Genomic DNA, 22,173 nt, shown 5'->3' on the forward strand with positions numbered 1-22,173 from the left:
AGATCCAAACTACAAAGTTAAGTTAACAAATAATTTGTTGCAATTCAAAGCAAAGAACATCGTCGTTAATAAAACATAAAGGAAAGTAAAAAAAAAAACTTTCAAAAAGTTTGAGTCAACCAATCCGCACTGGACCAGCATGGTTGACTATAGCCAACCACGCCATAGGCGTGGGCCATAGTCTGTTTTCCTCTAATTTAGAGTAAGCTCCAAGCCCCTCCGTTGGATCATGTATAGTGAACTGATGATGACGATGGTGAAGGTAAATACAATTTAAAAGTAAACCTCATGTTAGCTTATTTTTATACTTTAACAGAATTTAAATAACCAAAATTTTGATTGGTATTATAGTTTCGCATGTTTTAGGCCATTTTGATATCTAAAGTCCAGATAAGATATTGTTTTCCGTAACGACTTCATAGAACGTTAAATCTGAAGTTAAAGCATCTTGGGCACGATATGCTTTCAATCGATAAAGCATTGGCCCATAACGTCGAAATTTACTGCGATATCTCACAAGATAGGAGATTTCGTTGCTTTGCTACTGACTACAGAACTTTGCAATCCATACTAATATTATTGAAAGGAAGGATATGTATTTGTTGGACTGAACTTAAGTTGGAATTCGTTCAATTTACCGATCGTGGGTCGGAATCAGATCTCTTTATAACATGCAAGACGAAATTGTTTATCTTTACAAATCAACAGACAGAGATAGTTAGTTAGTACCCGTGAATGGAATAATTTCCGTTTACTGACAATGGAGCAAATGTCAGTTTTGCTCGCGGGACGACTGTCTGTTACTCATCATGTGCAAGAACCCAAATCCAACCGATAATCCAAGTTGGCTTATTAGCGTTTAATAATGGTGTTACACACAGTGAGAACATTTTATTTAACACAGTTTAATTTCAAATCAGGTGGATAAAGCTTAAAAATATGTGCTTCTATTTCCGAGTACGACGAGCTTATCTCATCTCATACATTCTTAAGCAGATAAATGGAAGAGGACATAATATAAAGGTATTTAAGTTTCTTTAGTTTGTGTTTTACTATAGGATTGAGTGGACAGTGTTTTAATATTTGTTTCATGTTTTCAATCATCATCTACAATTAAATATTTATACAACTCTAAAGAAAATATTTTTAATTGGCATTCTAAGTAACAATATTAAGGAGATAGCTGATAGGAGATGCATTACCTTTATCATAGTTACAATATCCTATCGTATTGTTGTAACACGATATCAAAGATAAAGCTCACACGACGTTAAATTATTTTGGCTAACATAAGCAATTAAACATTTAAGAAATTGGTGTTACTAATATCAAAATCAAAATGTGACTACGACCTGTGTCATTTACACGGTCGAACTATTCCGCCCACTTATAATATCTTCATTTAGTTTCTATAATAAAATTTGTTGTATATCTCGGCAAAGAGATTCAAAGATATATGTGAAGTCAACCAACCCGGACTGGGCCAGCGTGATTTTTTTTTTTATATCAAAAGGTGGCAAACGAGCGAGCGGCCACCTGAAATCGCTGAAATAGCGTAGTGACTGCTGCCCATAGACATACGCAATTGCATATGCGCTGCCTACCTTTAATCGACGGAGGAGAGGATGCACAGAAAGAAAATATCTTCCCTTTCCATGCATCCTCTCATCCGTAAAGTCCACTCCCACTTCCCATCCTTTCCTTATAAAGAAAATTTCCTATGGCATAGTCACAACTAAATTGTATACACTCTGAGGCTCTACGAATGGACGTTGAAGTTGAAGACAATCTTTTCGACACAATAGAGAAGAGATATATGAGTGTCACTGTAACACCAACAATAAGAGTCAAACGATGAACACTATGTTAAGAAAAGTTCTTTTGTTTTACCTTGTATTGTCTTTGATATTACAACATCACAATTGCATTATCCTGTTCGGTGAATGAGATGGAAGAGCTGGACGCGAATCCAATTTGTAGCAACGCAAATTGTGGTCAGTTTGCGGCTTACAATTTATTCACACTCTCATCCTCCATGATGTTGGTCGAAACATCTATTTATAAATGCCTAGCGCGCTGGCTGCTAGCCAAGCTGGAATAATATCATCGGCGTACACGTATCTATTAAAAGACTTAAGCTACTTATGTAAGTGCCTGACAGATATGTGGCCAAGCTTTGATATTTTGCTACAGAAGCGTCAATATGCCAGAGAAATTTATAAAGGCCAGTTTACAGCTACTATTACTCCTATAATATGTTGTATGTATGAATATGTTTAGTTTATATTTAGCAAAAAATTAATGAGATTCAATATGGATGGCTACAAAGGTAGAGGAAGACCACAAAAAGTATGGATGGACTGTGTGAAAGACGATATGCATAGGAAGGGAGTAGATTCAGATATGACAGCTGATAGAGATGTATGGAGGAGTGGTACATATTGCGCCGACTTACCATAGGGATAAGGGCAGGTTGATGATTGTGAATATGTCACAGTCATATATGTAGTGAATTGTAAAGTGGACCGATTCTTTTCCCTCTGTAACGCATTTCGCTTAGATTTACATGAAATTATTCGATTAGCCTGTCTTATAAATTCACTGCAGTTAGAGTGCTTTACTAATAAGTTATGAAGAAATAAGTTTTTTCATGATCTTTGTTTAAATTACGAGTACAGGAGATTTTTTATGATATGCTATTTTTGATATTATATATTGTATGTATTTAGCTACGAAAATGTTGCCACAGACAAAGAAGTTTAAAGTAAAATGAGTTCTGTTATATGTTTTATTTCTGGTTGGGGATTTGTATGAGATAACCACGACTGTGTTATCGTAATAGAATTCGATTGTTTCATTTATATGATACATCTATTAATAAAATATTTAGTTAATCAACTGGGGTATTCCTATCTCTAGTATCCAGGTAATGTATTATTAGAAAGGTAATGGAGTCGATTTAGTAAATGTTCCGTGATGAGTAGCCGCTAGCACTCGGACGACCGTTAGGCAAAGATTAATGACGTCATCTTGTTTCCTGACTCTCAACCACCCACTTGAACCAATCTTGTGCAATACAATCACGTACTTCGAGTAAAGGATTCTGATCCCTTTGCGAAATAAATGACTGCAGTTAGTGTAATACTTCCTAAAATATGTTTCAACTTGCAAAAGAAGCATCAATAAAACATACAAAAATATGCTAATACCATCATTATGATCGTCTGAAGAAAAGAACTTTCTTGTTTTGTTTATATTGACTTTTTTGTTTTATTTATATTGATAGACTCACAATGTAAAGTTGGCTTACTTCTTTGGGTTATTTTTTTAAGGACTAACTAATTGCATACAGTGCGTCCTAAAAAAAACTTTCATTGTATACGACCATTTTCGGTTGTCAATTTCAAGAAAAGAATAATATTGAAAATAAATTGTGAGTCGCACACAGCTCACGATTTATTCCTGTACAAATTGGATTCAAAACTCGCTTTTCCTGCCCTCTTCGAAAAAAGGCAAAAAATGTTGGAGCACGTATAAAGGATGAAACATGACAAAACATCTTCAATAAGAATCACATTACGTATTCAATTTTAGTGATTACAATTCCACTGAGGTTTCCTTTATTGTACAAAAGCTTTATTATACCTTTTATAACTCGAAATATTAATGTGTACTCACATAGGAAACATTAAATAGCATAATTTGAAACCGCACAACGTAAGTACTCTCAATATAAAGCCGGTACCTCACGCTAGGTGTTTGCTACAAACGGCCAAATTTACCAAACATATGCCAAACATCGATGACAAACATTCAAGACAAACATGCATCTTCACGCTTAGCGAACTTGCTTGTTAATTCCCGGATTAGCAAGACCTTTATTCATATACTTTGATTTGTGTAAAAAGAACTGACTCCGACGTCGATCACTGGCACAAACCACGAACAGTAAACAAAAACAGACATACACCTATTCACACGTTCATGTTTCATGTTTGTTGTTTGGTATTCGGTGTTCGAAGTTGTTTGCCGAGCGTGAGAAGCCGGCTTTATAACACAAAGATCTGGTAAATATTGCAATGGTTAAGACAGTTGTGAAAATATGATAATTCATATAAGTCTGTATTCTTAGAATCGCCATGTATGCGCTAGACGTAGAGTTTTGGAAAACTGAGCCCCTACTAATGTATCCTTCTTACAACTCTTTGAGTATTCATTTGTTTGTTATCAAATTGTTAATAGACTAAAAATATTTTAAAGGAGTGAGTAACATTTCCAATTAAAATAAGTGAAAAGATTTGTCATCTTAAATGTAGCAAATGGCAAGGGTCATTCATTATTCCATTGAAAAGAAAGTTACTCTCTGGCTTCGTTCTATTTACACCGCTAAGATAGCTCTTCAGATTATATTCATTTGCGTCAGCTAAAAGACAAGTTTGAGTGCTGTTTTAAATGAAATTATATTTATTTCTACAAATAAATAAACAACTGACAAGAGACAGGACCTTGGGATACAATTATCTTTATTACAATGAATGGAAATCAAACATCAACATTATTAAGACATTAACAGTCTCACGCAACTCCGTCCGCGCGAAATAAAAAAAAACTAAGTAGTTATGCGTTCTTTCAGATTGTGTTCTATATCTGTGTCAAATCAAGATCCATTTAGCCGTTCCGGTTGTACCTTCTAACAATCCAATATCCAACTATCCATACATCAAAACTTTGGGATTTATAATATTAATAAAATTATAAACTAGTGGCACGTATATTTTTTTATAAAAGTTATACTTATGTGTACATTCCTTGCTTAAATATGTACGTTAAATATTCAATCCTGTTATAAATAAATCCTATAAAACGACACTCAGTGACCCAGAAAGGAAAACATTTTAAGACTAATCGTAAACAACCTTTCATTGAGCTTGTCCGGTAAGGTTTTTGTTCAACTTGACACTTCGGTGTCGAATGTTAATTGCCCCTTCCAAGTACTAAAGGCAAAAGTCAACTAATTGGATCGGATTTATAATCCAATTTTACTCAAAGACTATTTTCCTACAGACAAACAATAATGACTAAAATTGTTTTTAAAAATTTAGTTTTTGAGTAATGTTATGATTTAAAAGTTATTAATTCCCTATATTCCTAAATACTATCCTAGCTCACTAAGTAGTTCATACTACAAACTTTAACATGTGGTTAACGAAAACCTTACGGCCTGAAGGAGTTTCCTACGATAAAACTTTTTGCCTACAATTTCAGGTGAATTTATTAAATTTAACGATTCAGTTTTGAAATATTTTGAACTAGCTTAAATTGAGCCAAAAAAAGTTTAACCACTTTTTTAATAGTTATTACTAGACTATTGAGGAACAATAAAATTACTATAGAATCGATGATCAATTCTATTTCAAGACCTAAATGCTCCTGAAACTTATTACCACGACAGAAAAAGTATGGCTAAGAGTTTAATGACAATAGAATAAGGTAACTAAAAAATGTAACGCCCTTTTGGGTGGAAAAGGGTGTTTCTTTTTTCACAGAATGTTATGCGTGAAGTAAGAGTCAGTTTATTAACCCTAACAAAAGAAGAGATAATCAAATGACGCTTTTTAAAACACACGAATAAATATATCATTATAATGCCGTAATAAATCTATCGATAAGGACACTGTTCCAAGCTACACCTCACTGTGTTCCACTAACTAAAATGTAGAAATAAATTCGTATCACCCATATTGTGTAAGAAAACATTGGATTACTTTAGTGTTCTTTTATTTGTAATAATTTAAATAACCCTTTTAATTCGTAAAAAAGAACACAAATATACATTTTTTTTACACCCTGTACATTAAAAAATCGATTCCCGACACATAACTTCGTAGATTTTTTCATTTTTTTAAACCTAGTTAAGTACGTTGCTGTGCAAACATATCGACTTTTGGAAGCACTGAAAATGTAATCAATTTGGACGCTGCAGTGCCGATAGCATCATACGAATTTGGCCGCATTCCACGCCGCGAGGCGAACTACGATAGATATTCCTTCATCGTGTAGAGAATGACATTGTGAATAAATTGTGATCTGTAGCTCACACTATGATGTATTACATACAAAATTGGGTTCCACCTATCCTTTGTAGTAAAAAATGACAAATATGATAAATGACATATATCTCTCATCTTTAGCTCTAAACGTCCACTGAGTGGATAGAAGCCTACACCAAATTGGATGTAATATATTCACAAAGAATTTTTAAAAGACCAAAAATAATTTAACAAAGTATACATTTCAACATATCAAAAAGTTCGTCTTTATTGTTATAGAGATAAAAATAAATCAAGTTTTTCACAACAAAAACATAATAGAAATGTAAACATTTTAACAAATATTAAAAATTAAACCTTTGTTATCTATTTCCAATGAAAACGTTTCAATGCATAAAACTGCTACTTTCATTTCAAAATGAGATAAAAAAGGAGGGTAGTTTGCTAAAAACTTTGATGACAAAACGTCAAACACTTTAATAAAACCAAAAATAAACAAAACAAACGCGATATAATCTGCACAGATTATATAGTTTTTATAGTTTATACTAAAATATTTAAAAATAATAAAGTCGGAATGATCATATTTTACGAAATCGAAGTGTGAAATGCAGAGGGGTACAAAAAGTGTTGTAGATTGTAAGTTTGGCAACAAGCCAATGCAAGAAGGACGATACCTATTTAATTCTCTTACAAATACCGCTGCTGACACTATCTTCACAGCGAAATGGAATGCAAGTCGAAGGTAAGTCTGTCTTGTACAATATCTTCATTTAACTTAAAAACATTTGAAATTTTAATTCTAAGGTATTGTAAACCATGGGTACATTTTGTAGAATTCATATTAATTTGTAATTAATAGTTATAGTACGCAAAGATTTTCGTTGAACGCCGTAATATCTAATTAAAAAAACAATACGTTTAGCCTACATTGTTTACTTTATATTTAGTTTTTTTTGCATTGTTACTACATGTTCTGATTAAAAGAACAAGCGGGGTTTGACAAACGCGCGACAATCACATGAGTTATCGAAAGTTATTGTCAGTTCTATACATTTTTGAAGTTCGTTATGGAATCGCTTATGAGCGAATGCATCTTGTCTGGTTAGACAAGATGGGGAAGTTCCTTGGGGGTTCCCAAGGAACGTCAACAACGAACAGTATATTCAACTGAAACCGCGCTATTAATTAGATAGAGGTTTTAATTTTTGTGACTGTTATAATTTATTTTTAATCAATACTTTCAGATACCTGTGCAAATAACTAAAGTTTTTATATTTTACGAGATATAAAGGTATTTAAAGTAAAAAAATAATTATATTTCAAAATGTTTACACGGCACAGGTATTTTCTCGACTGTCATCGCGTTACAAATTGTCTGCGCGCGAAAATTCAGACAAGAATGTCTACATAACCAGACAGTGATTAATTAAACAAATATTCGTAAAATAATATCATAATAATGAATTTATAATACTAATACCAAAAGCATACTTTCTGAGAACTAAATCCTTTATGCAAAGTTTTTAAATTATTAAAATAAATGAATCCAACAAATTAATTAAATAGTTTAGAAGAAAATCAAATTAAAATATAAGTAATTACGATTTTATTTTTCACTTTTTTTTAATTTGTTAAGGTTGTTAAGGTCATAATTTTAACCACCACGAATTGAATACATCTCACCTTTGAACAAAGTCTAGGGTACAGAAGGTCATAATGGTACGGAATCCTATTTCTACATACGAGTTGATACACCTATAGCTTCAAAAAGTGCAAAAATCTCTTAATTTTTAGTAGTCACCCTACGTATGGTGTTATGTTAAGCGCTCTTGACTCGATCAATTCAGTACGTGGCAAAACATTGAATGGGTATATTAAAATAATTACAATTGTAAAAGATGTGTTTTTATAATAAGTTTTGAATATTATAAAATGAGAACTAGCTAATTTGTAGCACAAAACAACTAATTTATCACAGCTGAGCGTTCGTCATATCACGAGGTGTTAGTAACACGAAAGTTATAAATTACTTGTAATAATTTTTAATTAAATTAACATTTTCAATTCTTAGTATAATTATTTAATAATAGTTCCGTTCTAATTTATGAAAAAACACACGAGCATAGAACTTACAAAATGTTAAGTTGTCATCCTTACTAGATCGGATAGAGAACCAAACGAACAAAACGTTTTCTATGTTAACCCTATGATGGCTCTCTTAGCGACTTGTTGCTATTATACTTTTCTCCATACTGTAATCAAATTGGTGAGGAGATAGCTTAGAGCCAGGAGACGGACGTCGGATACGGATAGATACTTATAATTTTTTTTTTGAATTTATGCCTTGAAGAGTTGCTTTCTATTTAACTTACTAACATAAATGCGAATATTTCGATGGATGTGATGTGGATGGATGGATGGGTGGGCTACACTATTAAAGTATTTTTTATATATCCACGCGGACGGAGTCGCGGGCGACAGCTAGTATAAAATAAATTAGTTATTTAAAATATATATATATATATATTATTCTTTCGACGCAAAGTCTGATAAAGCCAGATACATACATACAACAGTAAGAATCAGTAGTGTTACATTACTGAAGATATAGATACTAGTTGAATACATCATATCGATATTCAGAGATAGATTTTATCTTTGATATGGAAATCAAATCCTCGGAGAATTCAAAGCTCAAATGGGCCGTGGAAAAGTAGGAAAGTCATTTTATTGAAGGCATTCCGAGAAGACATTTGCTTGAATATGCAATAAATGTATAAACTACGCCATAAATAAAGGTTGGTTTGCCGATTGTAAAAGCCAAATGAATTTCTAAAATTTAAATAGTTTAATTCTTATTTTTGTAATGTGAAAATGATTTGTTCCATAAACAAGAGGAAAGTGTCCGATTTAAGTGCTTCTTCAAATCTTGAGTGAACCTTAGACAAATGAGTGGAAGTTAACAAGAGTTTTAACAGTACGGCTACTTTATCAGAGAAACCAGAACCTTACTTTAAACTTCGCCATACAGATAGTATGCCGAAGTTTGTCCAAGGCTTTGTTAACTTTGTTAAATGGGATCAAAATTTACCTACAATTTCCTTTGTTGCTCAAATTATGCTATTACTCTTTTAACTTTTACATTCCAATTTAATTATTTATTTTTAATTGAACTGTAATCTATATTATATGCTTAAGAAATAAAACGTCCATGTATGCAATATAAATTAAAAAAAAAATAGAGTATAATATAATGGAATCAAAGAAAATTAACAATCATAAATCAACTAATAAATGGATTCAATTCATATTCAAAATTAAAAAAAATCGCAATTTGAATAAGTTAATGTTAAACACGTTGTCAGTTTCACAGTGCAAATGATCGTAACTTTATAAATGTATGAAAAATGCTAATGAAGACTTGTACGGCTCAAATCAATTAAATATTTCTGATCCATTAGCGCAGGTGGCGGCCAACGTAATGGAAGCCATTAGAGCCGGCCAGTAGCTTGAATCATACCCACGATAAATCGTTATTTGGTCGCATTACACTTTTACGAACAACGCATAAATAAAATATTCCATTTCTAAATTACATTTTGTTCAATTAATCCTTTACTTCAACAACTGTGTAATTTACCAAACAGGAATTTGAGATCACCAACGTTTTGAAACGTCATAACATAGACACTAGTTGCTATATCTTATAAATTCGAATGTACGAAGGTGTCTCCTGAACGGCTGGATGGATCTTGCTGAAATTTGGCATAGATGTAGAACAAAGTCTAAAAGAACACATAAGCTACTAATTAGGTTTTTATTTAATTATGCGTGGACAGCTAGTGAACGTATATTTTTACAATTTTGATTATATAACTTTTTAGTTGTAAGTTATTTTAACTTCATTAATTTCTCATAACATTAAAATACTTAGCATAATTGTTTGATCACTAAAATATTAACTAGCTTTATAGTGCTGAAATCCCGGGATAAATTCTATCTTTGAGATGCAAATACTATCCACTGGGAACGAAGACCTTAAATCGGGCTTTTAAAATACGTAAAGCGTTCCTTACGATACATATTCTTTGGTATTAATGTAAATTTAGAATTATTTGTTAAATAAACATGCTTTATTTCTTTGTCCCTGCAAGGTTTTGTTTATGTTGTGTTTGTTTTAAATTTATTCTCATCGTACAGACACATCTTCTTTCTACTTAAGACTTCGGTTTACTTCACTTCATTTCTCTTGCTGCATTAAATCGACGCATAATTTATTTTTATTTCTTCGATCGTTATTTTTGTGAAGGTCTCTCTAATTTCAATTTGAAATATTCTCTCTGTACGAGTATTATAACATATATGAACACAATTTAAGCACTCTATGTTAGGCCTCTCATTTAGAGCAGTACTGGTTGTGCTATCTTCAAATTTACTAACATGGATATAGCAGATGTTAGTAAATTTGAAGATAGCACAACCACAACATTGGAATTCTAAATATTAGTATAATGGATATAACAGATTATAATAATACTAGCAGACCCGACAGACGTTGTCCAGTCTACACGTCTTTAATTTGAATAAATTAATATGAAGTTAATATTTGATGAAAATTGTGAATCTAAACCATTCCCAGATCCCCTTGAACACACACAAAAAATTTCATCAAAATCGGTCCAGTCGTTTGAGAGAAGTTCAGTGACATACACACTCACAGAAGAATTATATTTATAAAGATTTAGAATTTTAATGTTTGCATGTATAGATGGATGGATGTGTGTTAGGTGTCTTCAAAATAATTTAACGGATCTCTTAGTCTGGAATAACACATAGGATACTTTTAGACATTATTAATTAGAATCCTTTGACGCGAATGGTCCGTTTTCATTACCAAGTCAAGTGTCAGAATGATTAGTAAGGGGACATAAACGTCGTCATTTTAGCAAGGCTAGTGTTGCGCTAGTACACCGGCACACTGTCGGATTTTCTTCCTAACACTACTTATATGTTATTTTTTAAATCCGCGCGTACAAAGTCGTAGGCGACAACTGGTAGTCTTTTAAGCGCTATGAATTATCAAAGTTCCTAGACAATAATTATGATTCAAAGTGAAAGAAAATAGTTCATGAAAACTAATCATGATGGATTTTTTTTACACAGAATCCAATATGTCTTTTTGTAATCACGGATCCCGCTAGAAATAGGTGCATTGGAGCAGAAATCTAATGGCGTGTAAAGATAAAAAATAGTAAATTTGTTTGCGTGGCAAACAGTTTTGACAGTATTTTAAATACATATATATATATATATATATATATATATATTTCAGAGTTATTTAAATAAATAAAATACAAACATGTGACTATGGCTTTCGACTTTAGTGACAGGTTTATGAAATATGAATATTATGACAGGGTTAATTTTTCCCTTAGTTATTATCTCATTGATATTCTTGGTCTACTTTTTGTTAATTTTAGGGCAGCTTTTTTGTCCCAATTAGTCTACACTGAAACAAAGCAATCTTGTTTTTGATATGTTACAAGAGCACTGGTACTTCTTCTAGTTAAGATCAAAGGATTTGAAACTCTTTTTTTTAAAGAAACACTTGCACTTTACAAGATACCGTACACTTGGACACTATATTTTGTTAAAGGCTAGTAAAATAATAAATTGTTTTGCAGTTACTCTTCTCAGTTAGTGACTCTTCAAATTTATATCAAATATATATTATTATATTTAATGCAATTCGATTAATTAAATAAATAATTAGTTATTGATTAAAAAATAATATTCCTGACTGACCTTGCCCTTAAGAGAATGTGCGGAAAAAGGCGAATGGAATGATAAATTAATTAACAAGGGTGATTTAACTCCAAAAATTAGATCAGTCGTTAAATATACAGGAGGTTACAATATAATTAATACGAATAACAAATATATATACTCTGTGTTTAAACAGATACGAATTAAAGAAATCTTGTAAAAAATGCACTGAAACTTCTTTTATTTGCCGAACCGATTTGTTTATTCTAGAAACTGAGAAAAAAGTTTACTGATTGTGCAACTTTTGGCATATGCACACTTTTACAGTAAACATTCCTTTTTTATTTCCTGCATAACTAGAATCAACAGTCCGTTACTTTTCTAATTACGCTCTTAGCTTTCTTTTTTACTTTCATGTGTTTGAATACGACATATGTTATAACTGATTTATTTTTTCTGTATTTTGAATGTCCACCTTTTAAGAACAACTGATTTTAATCACACATAGCAATTATTATTTATTATTATAAAACCGCGTTCAGTAGCTCCGATTTCATTGTTGTTAATTCTTTGTTTATGTACAGAATAGACCCCTACTACTATTTCTAGCATCACTACTACTTTTTAAATCTATAAATTTAATTTATTCATTAATATTATAAGTTACTCAGAATAACATAAATATGAAATTAAATTATAACATTTAATCTGACATATCTTACAGTAGTTAAAGCTCTTTGATGTTATGACGAAATTTTACAAAGTAGACATAATTCGGTATAAAATTCTTATTTGAATTCAATTTATATCATCTCAATCCTAATCTCAAAAAGAAATGTTAAATCAAGATTATCGTTTCTCTTCGAAGTTAGCGAAATTGAAGAGCGTAGGCAGAGCGTACGAATAGCCTCATCATCCAACTCAATCATGTTTAATGGTGTGTTTTGAAAGAAAAGTCTTTCTCAACGAAATTGTGTTACTTATACACCGTCGATTTTAAAATAGTTTAGAATTTTTTTAACAAATTTTAAACTTGAATATTTGTTACTTTATTTTATTTGGTATAGACTTTGGACCTATTCACGCTGAATAATTCATTTAACCATTATTTCTTAGTCAATCTCTTTGGCAATGCAGTTATATATTTAATACTGAATACTTTTAATTTCATCTATTTACAATAATACATCATTGGAATATATATATAAAATCAATTGCTGTTCGTTAGTCTCACTAAAACTCGAGAACGTCTGAACGGATTTATCTCATCTTGGTCTTGAAATATTCATGGAGGTCTAAGAAAAGTTTAAAAGGTGAGAAAAATTCGAATAATTGCCGGGAACTATTTATTTTTTCATCCCACGCGGACGAAGTCACGGGCGACAGCTGATGCTTATATATTTATTTATAACGTAACATATTATTATAATTTACATGATAGTTATTATATTATTTAATAAAAACTTTGTAGTACTTTATTTATAACACGACAGGTTTAAAAGGAATGCTTTCGCAGCGACTTTGATTTCTTTTGTTTCACATTTCCGGAACGAGTTTGGAGCCGGAAAAGCACTGTTTTCTTTGAATCCGTCCAAATACAATGGAAACACATTACTGGCTGAATTTTCCGCTCAATGCCCGCAGGCAAAGTCTATTTTGTTGAACTATATGTTTTCAATTTTATACAATATTTTATTGTTATAATAACATATTTGATTTACATTTATTAATCAAAGAAAATCGGGGAAATCCGTAAACAAATATGTTTTGTTAAAAAAAATCATCACGAATCGTATTTCATTAAAAAACTTTAAACAAAGAAATAAATAAAAATAACACTTAATTTACAATCATTGTGTTTATAAATATAATTTTAATAACAATGAATATAAATATAGTATACGTATATAGTCTTAACTACATGTTCTTTTAACTGACCTAATATCAAACTTTATTAAATAAAAACCAAACAAAAGAAACAAGAGAAATTAAATCACAAGATAGTATAGTATTATACTATTAAACAAGTGTCGTGTAAAGGAAGTATAACATTGTTGGAATAGAATCCACTTTTAAAACACACGATTAAACATAATTGAGTTTACTTAGGCTATTTGAACCCTTTTTCTACGCTCTTCAGAAACGATCAAAATGATTGTACACGCCAATATACTCTACCTTAATTTACATACGTAGATATTCAATAAAAAACAGACAGTTTAGCGCTCAATTTACAAAATATCTAGCAATTAATATAGAGATAGTATAGCTTCCCAACATGGAAAGAATTTACTAAATCGTTTCAGTATTTTGAGAGCCTATTCAAAGCAAACCAAACAATCTTTTCTCTACATAATATGAGTATCGATAAAAGTACTTCGGTATAAAATCTTAAATCGTTATATGTCAATTCTTTTCAAATGCAAATATTATTGGCTTTTAGCATTTGCAACATTTGATATTCTAAACAAAAAGGTAATGAGATTGAATGTGGATGGCTACAAAGGTAGAGGAAGACCAAAAAAAGTATGGAATGACTGTGTGAAAGGGGAAATGCGTAGAAAGGGGTAGATTCGGATATGACGGCTGATAGAGAATGGAGGAATAGTACTCGTACATACTGTGCTGACTCTCCATAGGGATAAGGGCAGGTTGTTGAATATCTTGATATTCGCTAGACATATTTGTAGCTTTTAATTATTTATTTTAAAGTTTTAATCTAATATGTTTGTAATAAAATGTAATATTATTTAAGTTGTTTAACTAGTTGGGTTTATGTCCAGGGCGAGCGAAACAACGTTAATCATAAGTTAGCAAGTTATTTCATCATATAAAGTTTAACTCGTAAAACAAGACCTTTCAAACTCGTAGTAATCTTACCCTACTTGTTACTCTTTAACAAATATGTTCTCATGCCTGAGTTACAAACATCCATATTTAACCAATCTGTCCTGCGACAAATTTTGAATTACGACCTTTATGATATAAATTTTTTGTTTTTAGAAATTCGTTAATACTTTAAAGTCGTGCTTTAATAATATAAATATAATTAATTTAATTCTTTAATATAAGTAAATACATTGAAAATTCACCCTATTAGTAGATAACAATTAGTTTAATTTATCTTAAAAGAATTGTATATAGCTATTATGTATGTATGTGATGCGTTAAAACGATACAGTTTAAAATATAAATAAATTTAATATTTATACTATAAATCTTAATTATTTATCTTATATATAAAATTCTCGTGTCACAATTTTCGTTCCCATACTCCTACGAAACGGCTTGACCGATTCTCATGAAATTTTGTAAGCATATTGAGTAGGTCTGAGAATCGTCCAACATCTATTTTATAATCACGCGCGAACGAAGTCTCGTTCGACAGCTAGTTATTTTATAGTTTTTTTTGTTTATTTTTTTATAGTTTAAACCATAAATACACACTCAGCTTATGGAATAAACCTTTCATCCGTACACGATTGTAGACACTCTTGGGGACAATAATGTTGACCCATTTTAACGCCAGTATATCATGTACGCTTTTGATCCCCTTTGGTAACAATTATAAGAGAATTTATAATGAGTTCATTATAGCTGTGGGATACGAACGTTTCTTTCAACACACAAAATAGGCATATCCTTTGAAATTATATTTATTAAGTGTGGTAAGATAAGATGTCATAATCATCTCCCTCTGTTTTTCCCACTCTCATAAATTAACCACATCAGCGGGGTTACAAAGACAAAGTGCATTCGCTAAGAAGCGATTCCATAACGAACATCAAAAATATAAAGAAGGGACAATAACTTTCCATAAGTCGCGTGAATGTCGCGCGTCATTCCATAAATTATTTAAGCTGCTATGGAATCACTTCGAAGCCAGTGGACTGTGTCCAGCTCCGCTGGCTTTAGTCCACTAGAACGATCTATCTTCTGTCATCTCAGTTTTCACTCCCTTCTTTACCATGATTTTTTTTTCACGAAATCCATCCATCTTCTATACTTCTACCGATGTACTTTTACACATACATATTTAAAGTTCTCCTTGCTTTTAACTCAAACTTTATAATACTCAATGAGTTTCGAATTTCATTATTTAATAACTTTAAATACTCTACAATAATAAAATGAGTTCTAAAAGTTCCAATGTATTTTACGACAATGTAAATAGAAGAAAAACTTCTGAAATGTGTTGTTAAAGGTGTTAAAATGTTTCGCAATTTGTTTTTGTAGCGATTTAATTGTTTCTTAAAGCGAACTATTTAAGACTTTAACAGTGCTTGTAGGAAGGCTTTGTTATTTGCTTTTCAAAATAGTTTTCGAAAGTGCAGTCCAAACAACTTAACATTTATTTTTGTTTCTTACCTTCCTTTCCACCCTACCTTTGTTTCTTACCTTCCTTTCCACCCTACCTTTGTTTTTTGTGCTTGAACTTCTATAAAGATATTTGTAAACCTTTTTAACTATTGTTTAAAAATAATAGTCTATTTTAAAGAGCTGTTATCACACTGCAGGTTTTTCTGGTGTAGTATACTTATAATAAAATTATTCAATTTTTCACAGTTTTTCATGACTTATTAATATCCAGGGTCGGACTTCTTTGAACATTGCATAATGTTGCCTTCTCGAAATAAATGAAAAATTGAACTGTACTAATATTTTATTTCATCTTAATAAATTCGTATCCTTTTCGGTATTTTCTTACGCTTTCCAAGAATAGAGCGGCTAAAGACGCTAGATTTCTTAGAAGTCAGATCTTTTAAGTTTTCACATTTCTTTCCCGTAATGTTATTCGACGGATACCCAATCCTCATTAAGCATTCACGAGAAGTACTGCGCTATTTACTTTTTTACCTCTGCGGTCTCTAAGATTCGCTTCTCGCATAAAATATTTCAAACACCTTAAGTGATAACTCACTGAAAATAATCAATAATAACTCTAAAAGAGAATAATCGTTTTGGTTAAAATACCCCATTAATTACGTGTAGTTTCATGTTTTGAAAGATGAAAGATTTTTAGGCCACATTTTCTTTCCAATTAAAACTATATATAAAATATGTTTGAATCATTTCTCTTAACTTAACTTTCCTGAGTTAAATATTATTGAAGATGTGTTTACATAAGAGCACACGAATGGACATGATTGTATTTGAACAGGAAATTTGTTTCCATTGTCTTCAAAATCCGGATCCGGAGATTTAAGTTTTTCCTTCTCGAATGAATTGAAAGATTCTCATTCCGAGCCACACCAACTTTTACAGTAACTTTGAGAAATTAATCATATAGTCTTTTTAATTAATTTGGAATAGATAGTGAGAAGAAAGTAAGAGAAACTCGTTGGAGGTTAGACAAAAATAACACTAACACATGTTTGAGCATTAAGTGAAAACTCGGGTAAAAGAAAACCTCTGTAAGCGAGAAAAAATCCCAGTCCCTTAAACTCTCGATTATCTAGGTATCATGTGCAATTTTAAGTACAACACATCATGTGTAAACACATAGTAAAAACCAGTAGTTGTTGATCTATGGGTCGTGAAGACTTTATAGCGAGGAACGAAGACTCAAAGATTTTCGGAGACCAACTTTTTTCTCAGGCCACCGAACATAAGTTAAAAACATAGCAGTAGACGACCGCAGTCACAGGTGTACTTGGCCGTCTACTGAAATAAGTTTTTAATTTAGTTTCTAAACGGGGGCAACGAATGCGACAGACATCAAAACGTTGCGGATGCTGACAGCACGGCAACCATTGGTTCTCATTTCCATTTGCATCTACAGTTATACCGAATCAAGTCCATACAAAACGTGTTGTCGCGACGTTATGTCGAAATAATTCGCAACCGATCAAATATTTTTAAGAAGTTTTCTTTTTAAAATAAATATGAATTGTTATTCGTAAATCATCATTGCTTTATAAAGAGGAACAAAACTCATAAAATGTAAGTAGGTAAGTAGTTACAAACATTTATTTATTTAGGCGTGTACCAAGTACATAACATCACTTCAACCTTAATGAAACTTGCCTTATGAGTTGAGTTTCATACGGTGAAATAAATTTCCAACTTATTACTTAACATTAATGATAACAAATTGAATTTCAAGGAAATTTTGATACATTTTAGATCTTACTTCTTACTAATATTATAATTATAACTTATATTATAAATGCGAATGTTTAGATGGAGGTATCTTCGGAATGGCTCAACGGATCTCACTGAAATTTGGCACAGTTGTAGAACATAGTCTGGAACAACACATAGGCTACTTATTAAGTTTTATCTAAATTCCGCGCGGACGTAGTCGCTGGCGAAAACTCATACGTTATAAAGTTGAAACTAGTCCTGAGAAAACTTGCGAAAATGTATTTTTAACCAGATGACGTCACTTCTTCATAAAAATTAATTGCTATAAAATTCTAACTTTCTTTAATTTTGAAAATTAAGTACCTAAAGATTTTCTTAATAGGAAATTAAAGTTCGCATGTATCAGAACTATAAAAGTGTAATTAATAACGCTAGGTAATTCGGGCAATTACCTAACACCAATGCGTGATTTTGAGTTCGGAGTGCCCGACTCCCCATTTAGTTATTAAGATATTTATCTATTACAATTACGGCCCATAAAATGAAATGACTTAATCATAAATCTTGAGCTTAAAAGAGAAAATCTTATTTGAAATTTAATAATAGGTAGTAACATTTATTATGTAAATAGATTCCATTTCATACCTAAATATATTTTTAACTTTTTATTAAAATGAAAACAAAAATTCAATCCAATTACATCGTTTTGCTTTTCGTAATTGAAATTTTTATTTCATTTTGTGCAATTAGTTCATTTTCGGCACAAACACTCAAATTAAAAATCTACTGTAAGTGATTTAAAATACGGATTCTGTGAAGAATTTCTTAAATAAGATTTATCATTAATGTCCAAAAAATTTAGGACATTTACTCGAAACCAAAGGCTTCAAATATAAAAAATAAATCAAAAGCAATACCTTTAAAGTAATATATTGATTCTAAAACTTTTTAGACATAAGGTTATGTATAATTAGTGAAGTTTTTACTGTCAATATCAGACTGCAATGATTGTTTTGCATAATTTTCTAAAAACTTAAAACAATTAATATTAAATTTCTTGTTAACAAAGTCACGTGCCGCTGAAGTACTTGAAAGTTCTATAACCTAATGAAACTGTTGCGAAGAGTTTGAAATAGTTAAGGCTGTGGACACACAACTCATGTACTTTGTTAAGTGCCTTAGAAATTTCCGAAGCACGATGCCGCTGCGCCATAGAAAATAACTAATTTAATATTATGACAACTTTTAATTGAAGATAAAAAACTTAAGAATATAGTTAACTAGGATGGTCCAAGCACATTAACACACAGACGTAAATTTTAAAAATTAGTTGTTAGTTATCAACAACTGCGCCGGTGGCTCAGGGGTCAAGCACTTGACTTGCAATCTGCTGGTCCTGAGTTCGAATACCGCCATGTACCAATGTGTTTTTCTATTTCCGATTTACATATGTACATTTATCCGACGTCCTTACGGTGAAGGAAAACATCGTGATGAAACCTGCACATATCTGAGAAGAAATTCAAAGATATGTGTGAAATCAACCAACCCGCACTTGGCCAGCGTGGTTGACTATGACCTAATCCCCCTTAACTTAGGCTAGGCTCCGAGCCCCTCGGTGGGGACGTACAGTTGATGATTATATGAAAAACTCTAATTATATAATACATCTTGTGAATGAAACATGTTTTTATGTGCGCTAAATAGAAATCCATAATTTCTGTCTACCTCTCTCGGCGACGGGTGTGATTCTAGAAATTCAATAAACACACATTAAGTTTATAGAAATAAGAGAAAAATATCACTTCTAATATCAACTACAAGTCATATAGAAACGAAATTTTATAGTTAATATTATGGGTCGTTTAATTAAATTGCTAATGTCTTGAAATCCTAAGTGCCATATCTATTTACATAAAGATTTATTGCTTTAATAAACGTAGGGACCTTAGTTCCCGTTGCAATGTTACGTATCTTTTCAGTATCTCTTATTTTTAATAATAAAATTATTGGTATAGTAGTAAGTTTAAGCTTATGGTCGATTGCAATAAATAAACCAGTGTGCGTGCGCGCACACAAAGATAAAGCTTGTAAAAATAGTTTCCTTACATTTTATTCAAAAAAAAACACTACTCCTCGCTACGGCGTAGCCATTTTCGTTAATAAAATGACTCGTAGTATTCAATCTGTAAAAATTTTGAGTTCATGTTTTTACAGGATTTTAATCTTAATATTTTTGTAACGTTATTATCGTTAACTAAAAAATAATTACTGCATATTTGAGAATTATATTTTTTTTACATAATATGGTGGCAAATGAGCGAGCGACCATCTGAAATCGCTGAAATAGCGAATTGATCGTTGCCCATAGACATACGCAATTGCAAATGCGTTGCCTACCTTTAATTGACGGAGGAGGGGATGCACAGAAAGAAAACATTTCCATGCATCCTCTCATCCGGAAAGTCCACTTCCACTTCCCATCCTTTCCTCATAAGAAAAATGTTGGGCAGGGAAAGAGGACTAAATTAGGCCTTCCACTTCACGCCTATCTTCTGTGTGGTCGTGTTATTCACCGGGCGAGCCGGGCCAGTTCGTGCTAAGATGTTAACGCGGGCTCTACCACTGTTAAATATATGTACTCAACATTATCTGATTTCATTTCTGGTAATTAAAAATAACCTTGTATAGTATATAATCACTATATACTAAAATATTCATTTACGCGTCAACGTAACTCAAAACAAAGGGAAAATTGAAAATTATGACTCCATATGGAATAATGTGGGGCTAAAAAGGCATCAAACTGTCAAAACTGTTAAACAAAACTGAGTGCGAAAAGCTCGAGCATTAATATGAAATGTAAGTTAATTATACTTTCATGAGATGTTTTAAGTAGCTTTTTCGTTAACACAATTATTTAAATAAACCGATCATTCTGTCAAAATATTTACGACGTGTTTTAATACTACTTAACTTTTACAAATCAAAAGGTTAAATATATTAAAACATTATATATCCCTTATGTATATACACTAATTATTTATATAATACTTTTTGTGCAACATATGCCAAGATATCTTTTCGTTTCAAAAAAAAAAAATATTTTGAGAACCTCCAAGAATACTAGTTAAATTTTACACCTACATATATTTAACTTAATAAACACTTAAAAGACTTTGTCCATTAATAAAATTAACGTTGATTCGTTCGTCAATTGTTACTTAGCTAAAGAAAACTTGCGGTTTTCTTTAGCCTTTAATATTGATGATTTTATTTAACGGTTCCTCTGATCTTGTTCCTTAAACGAAAATAGTTTGAATTTGTGGTTAGAAAAGTATGTAATTCCGACTCTTAGGAAAATGTTCAATTACAGAGTTCTTGTTAAATTAAAATTGTTTAGAAACTTCCTAATGCAGTACAATGTTAGGACGTTAATTAATTTCATGTTTTAAAATATTTCATAAGGTTAATCACTAAGTTTAGCATACTTTAGAGCTATAGCTTCTTAACAAAGAGATTAAGTTACTATATGTAAACAACATAGCTAACATTGATGAAATAATTATTATGATTATATTTGATATTCATGAAAGATTTTTAGAAGCAACATGCAGTAACAAAATTATCGTAGTGTGAAGACGTGAAACGCTGCGTTATCCGTTTAATGCAACAGCTGCCAGCACACGAGAGCCAGATTTGTGTTGGATAAATATAATAACGCGAACTGAATTAGGGCAACAACTTTTTAAGCAACTAACGCTACGTAAAAAGTAAAATGTTTCCTAGTACTTTTGCAGAATCATTGAATTTTAATTAATTTATTCAAGGTTTATTTTTTTTTTATAAATGGAATCTTTTTAAAAAATGCATTATAAAATACTAAGAAATTTTTTTTTATATAATATTATAAGGTGACAAACTAGCGAGCAGCCACCTGAAATCGCTAAAATAACGTAGTGACCGTTGCCCAAAAGAAACACGCAATTGCATATGCGTTGCCTACCTTTAATCGACGGAGGATAAAATGTTATAATTAAATGCAAATCTTGGCATAATATAGTGACAATGTGCCATTAAATTGTATAACATATTAAGATTAAAAAAAATAACGAAACATTTACTTTACTTTCATTAATCAAACATCACATAAGACGAACGCGACGTCGCTTAATTACCTTAAGCAAACTTTCGCAGTTAAGAGACAAATTAGCATATTTTAATTATGCAAACACATTTCTTGTAGCACGTGAGTGCATCGTATAGA

The sequence above is a fragment of the Papilio xuthus genome, unplaced genomic scaffold, assembly GCF_000836235.2.
Source record: "Papilio xuthus unplaced genomic scaffold, Pxut_1.1 DF825928.1, whole genome shotgun sequence".
Taxonomy (NCBI): Eukaryota; Metazoa; Arthropoda; class Insecta; order Lepidoptera; family Papilionidae; genus Papilio; species Papilio xuthus.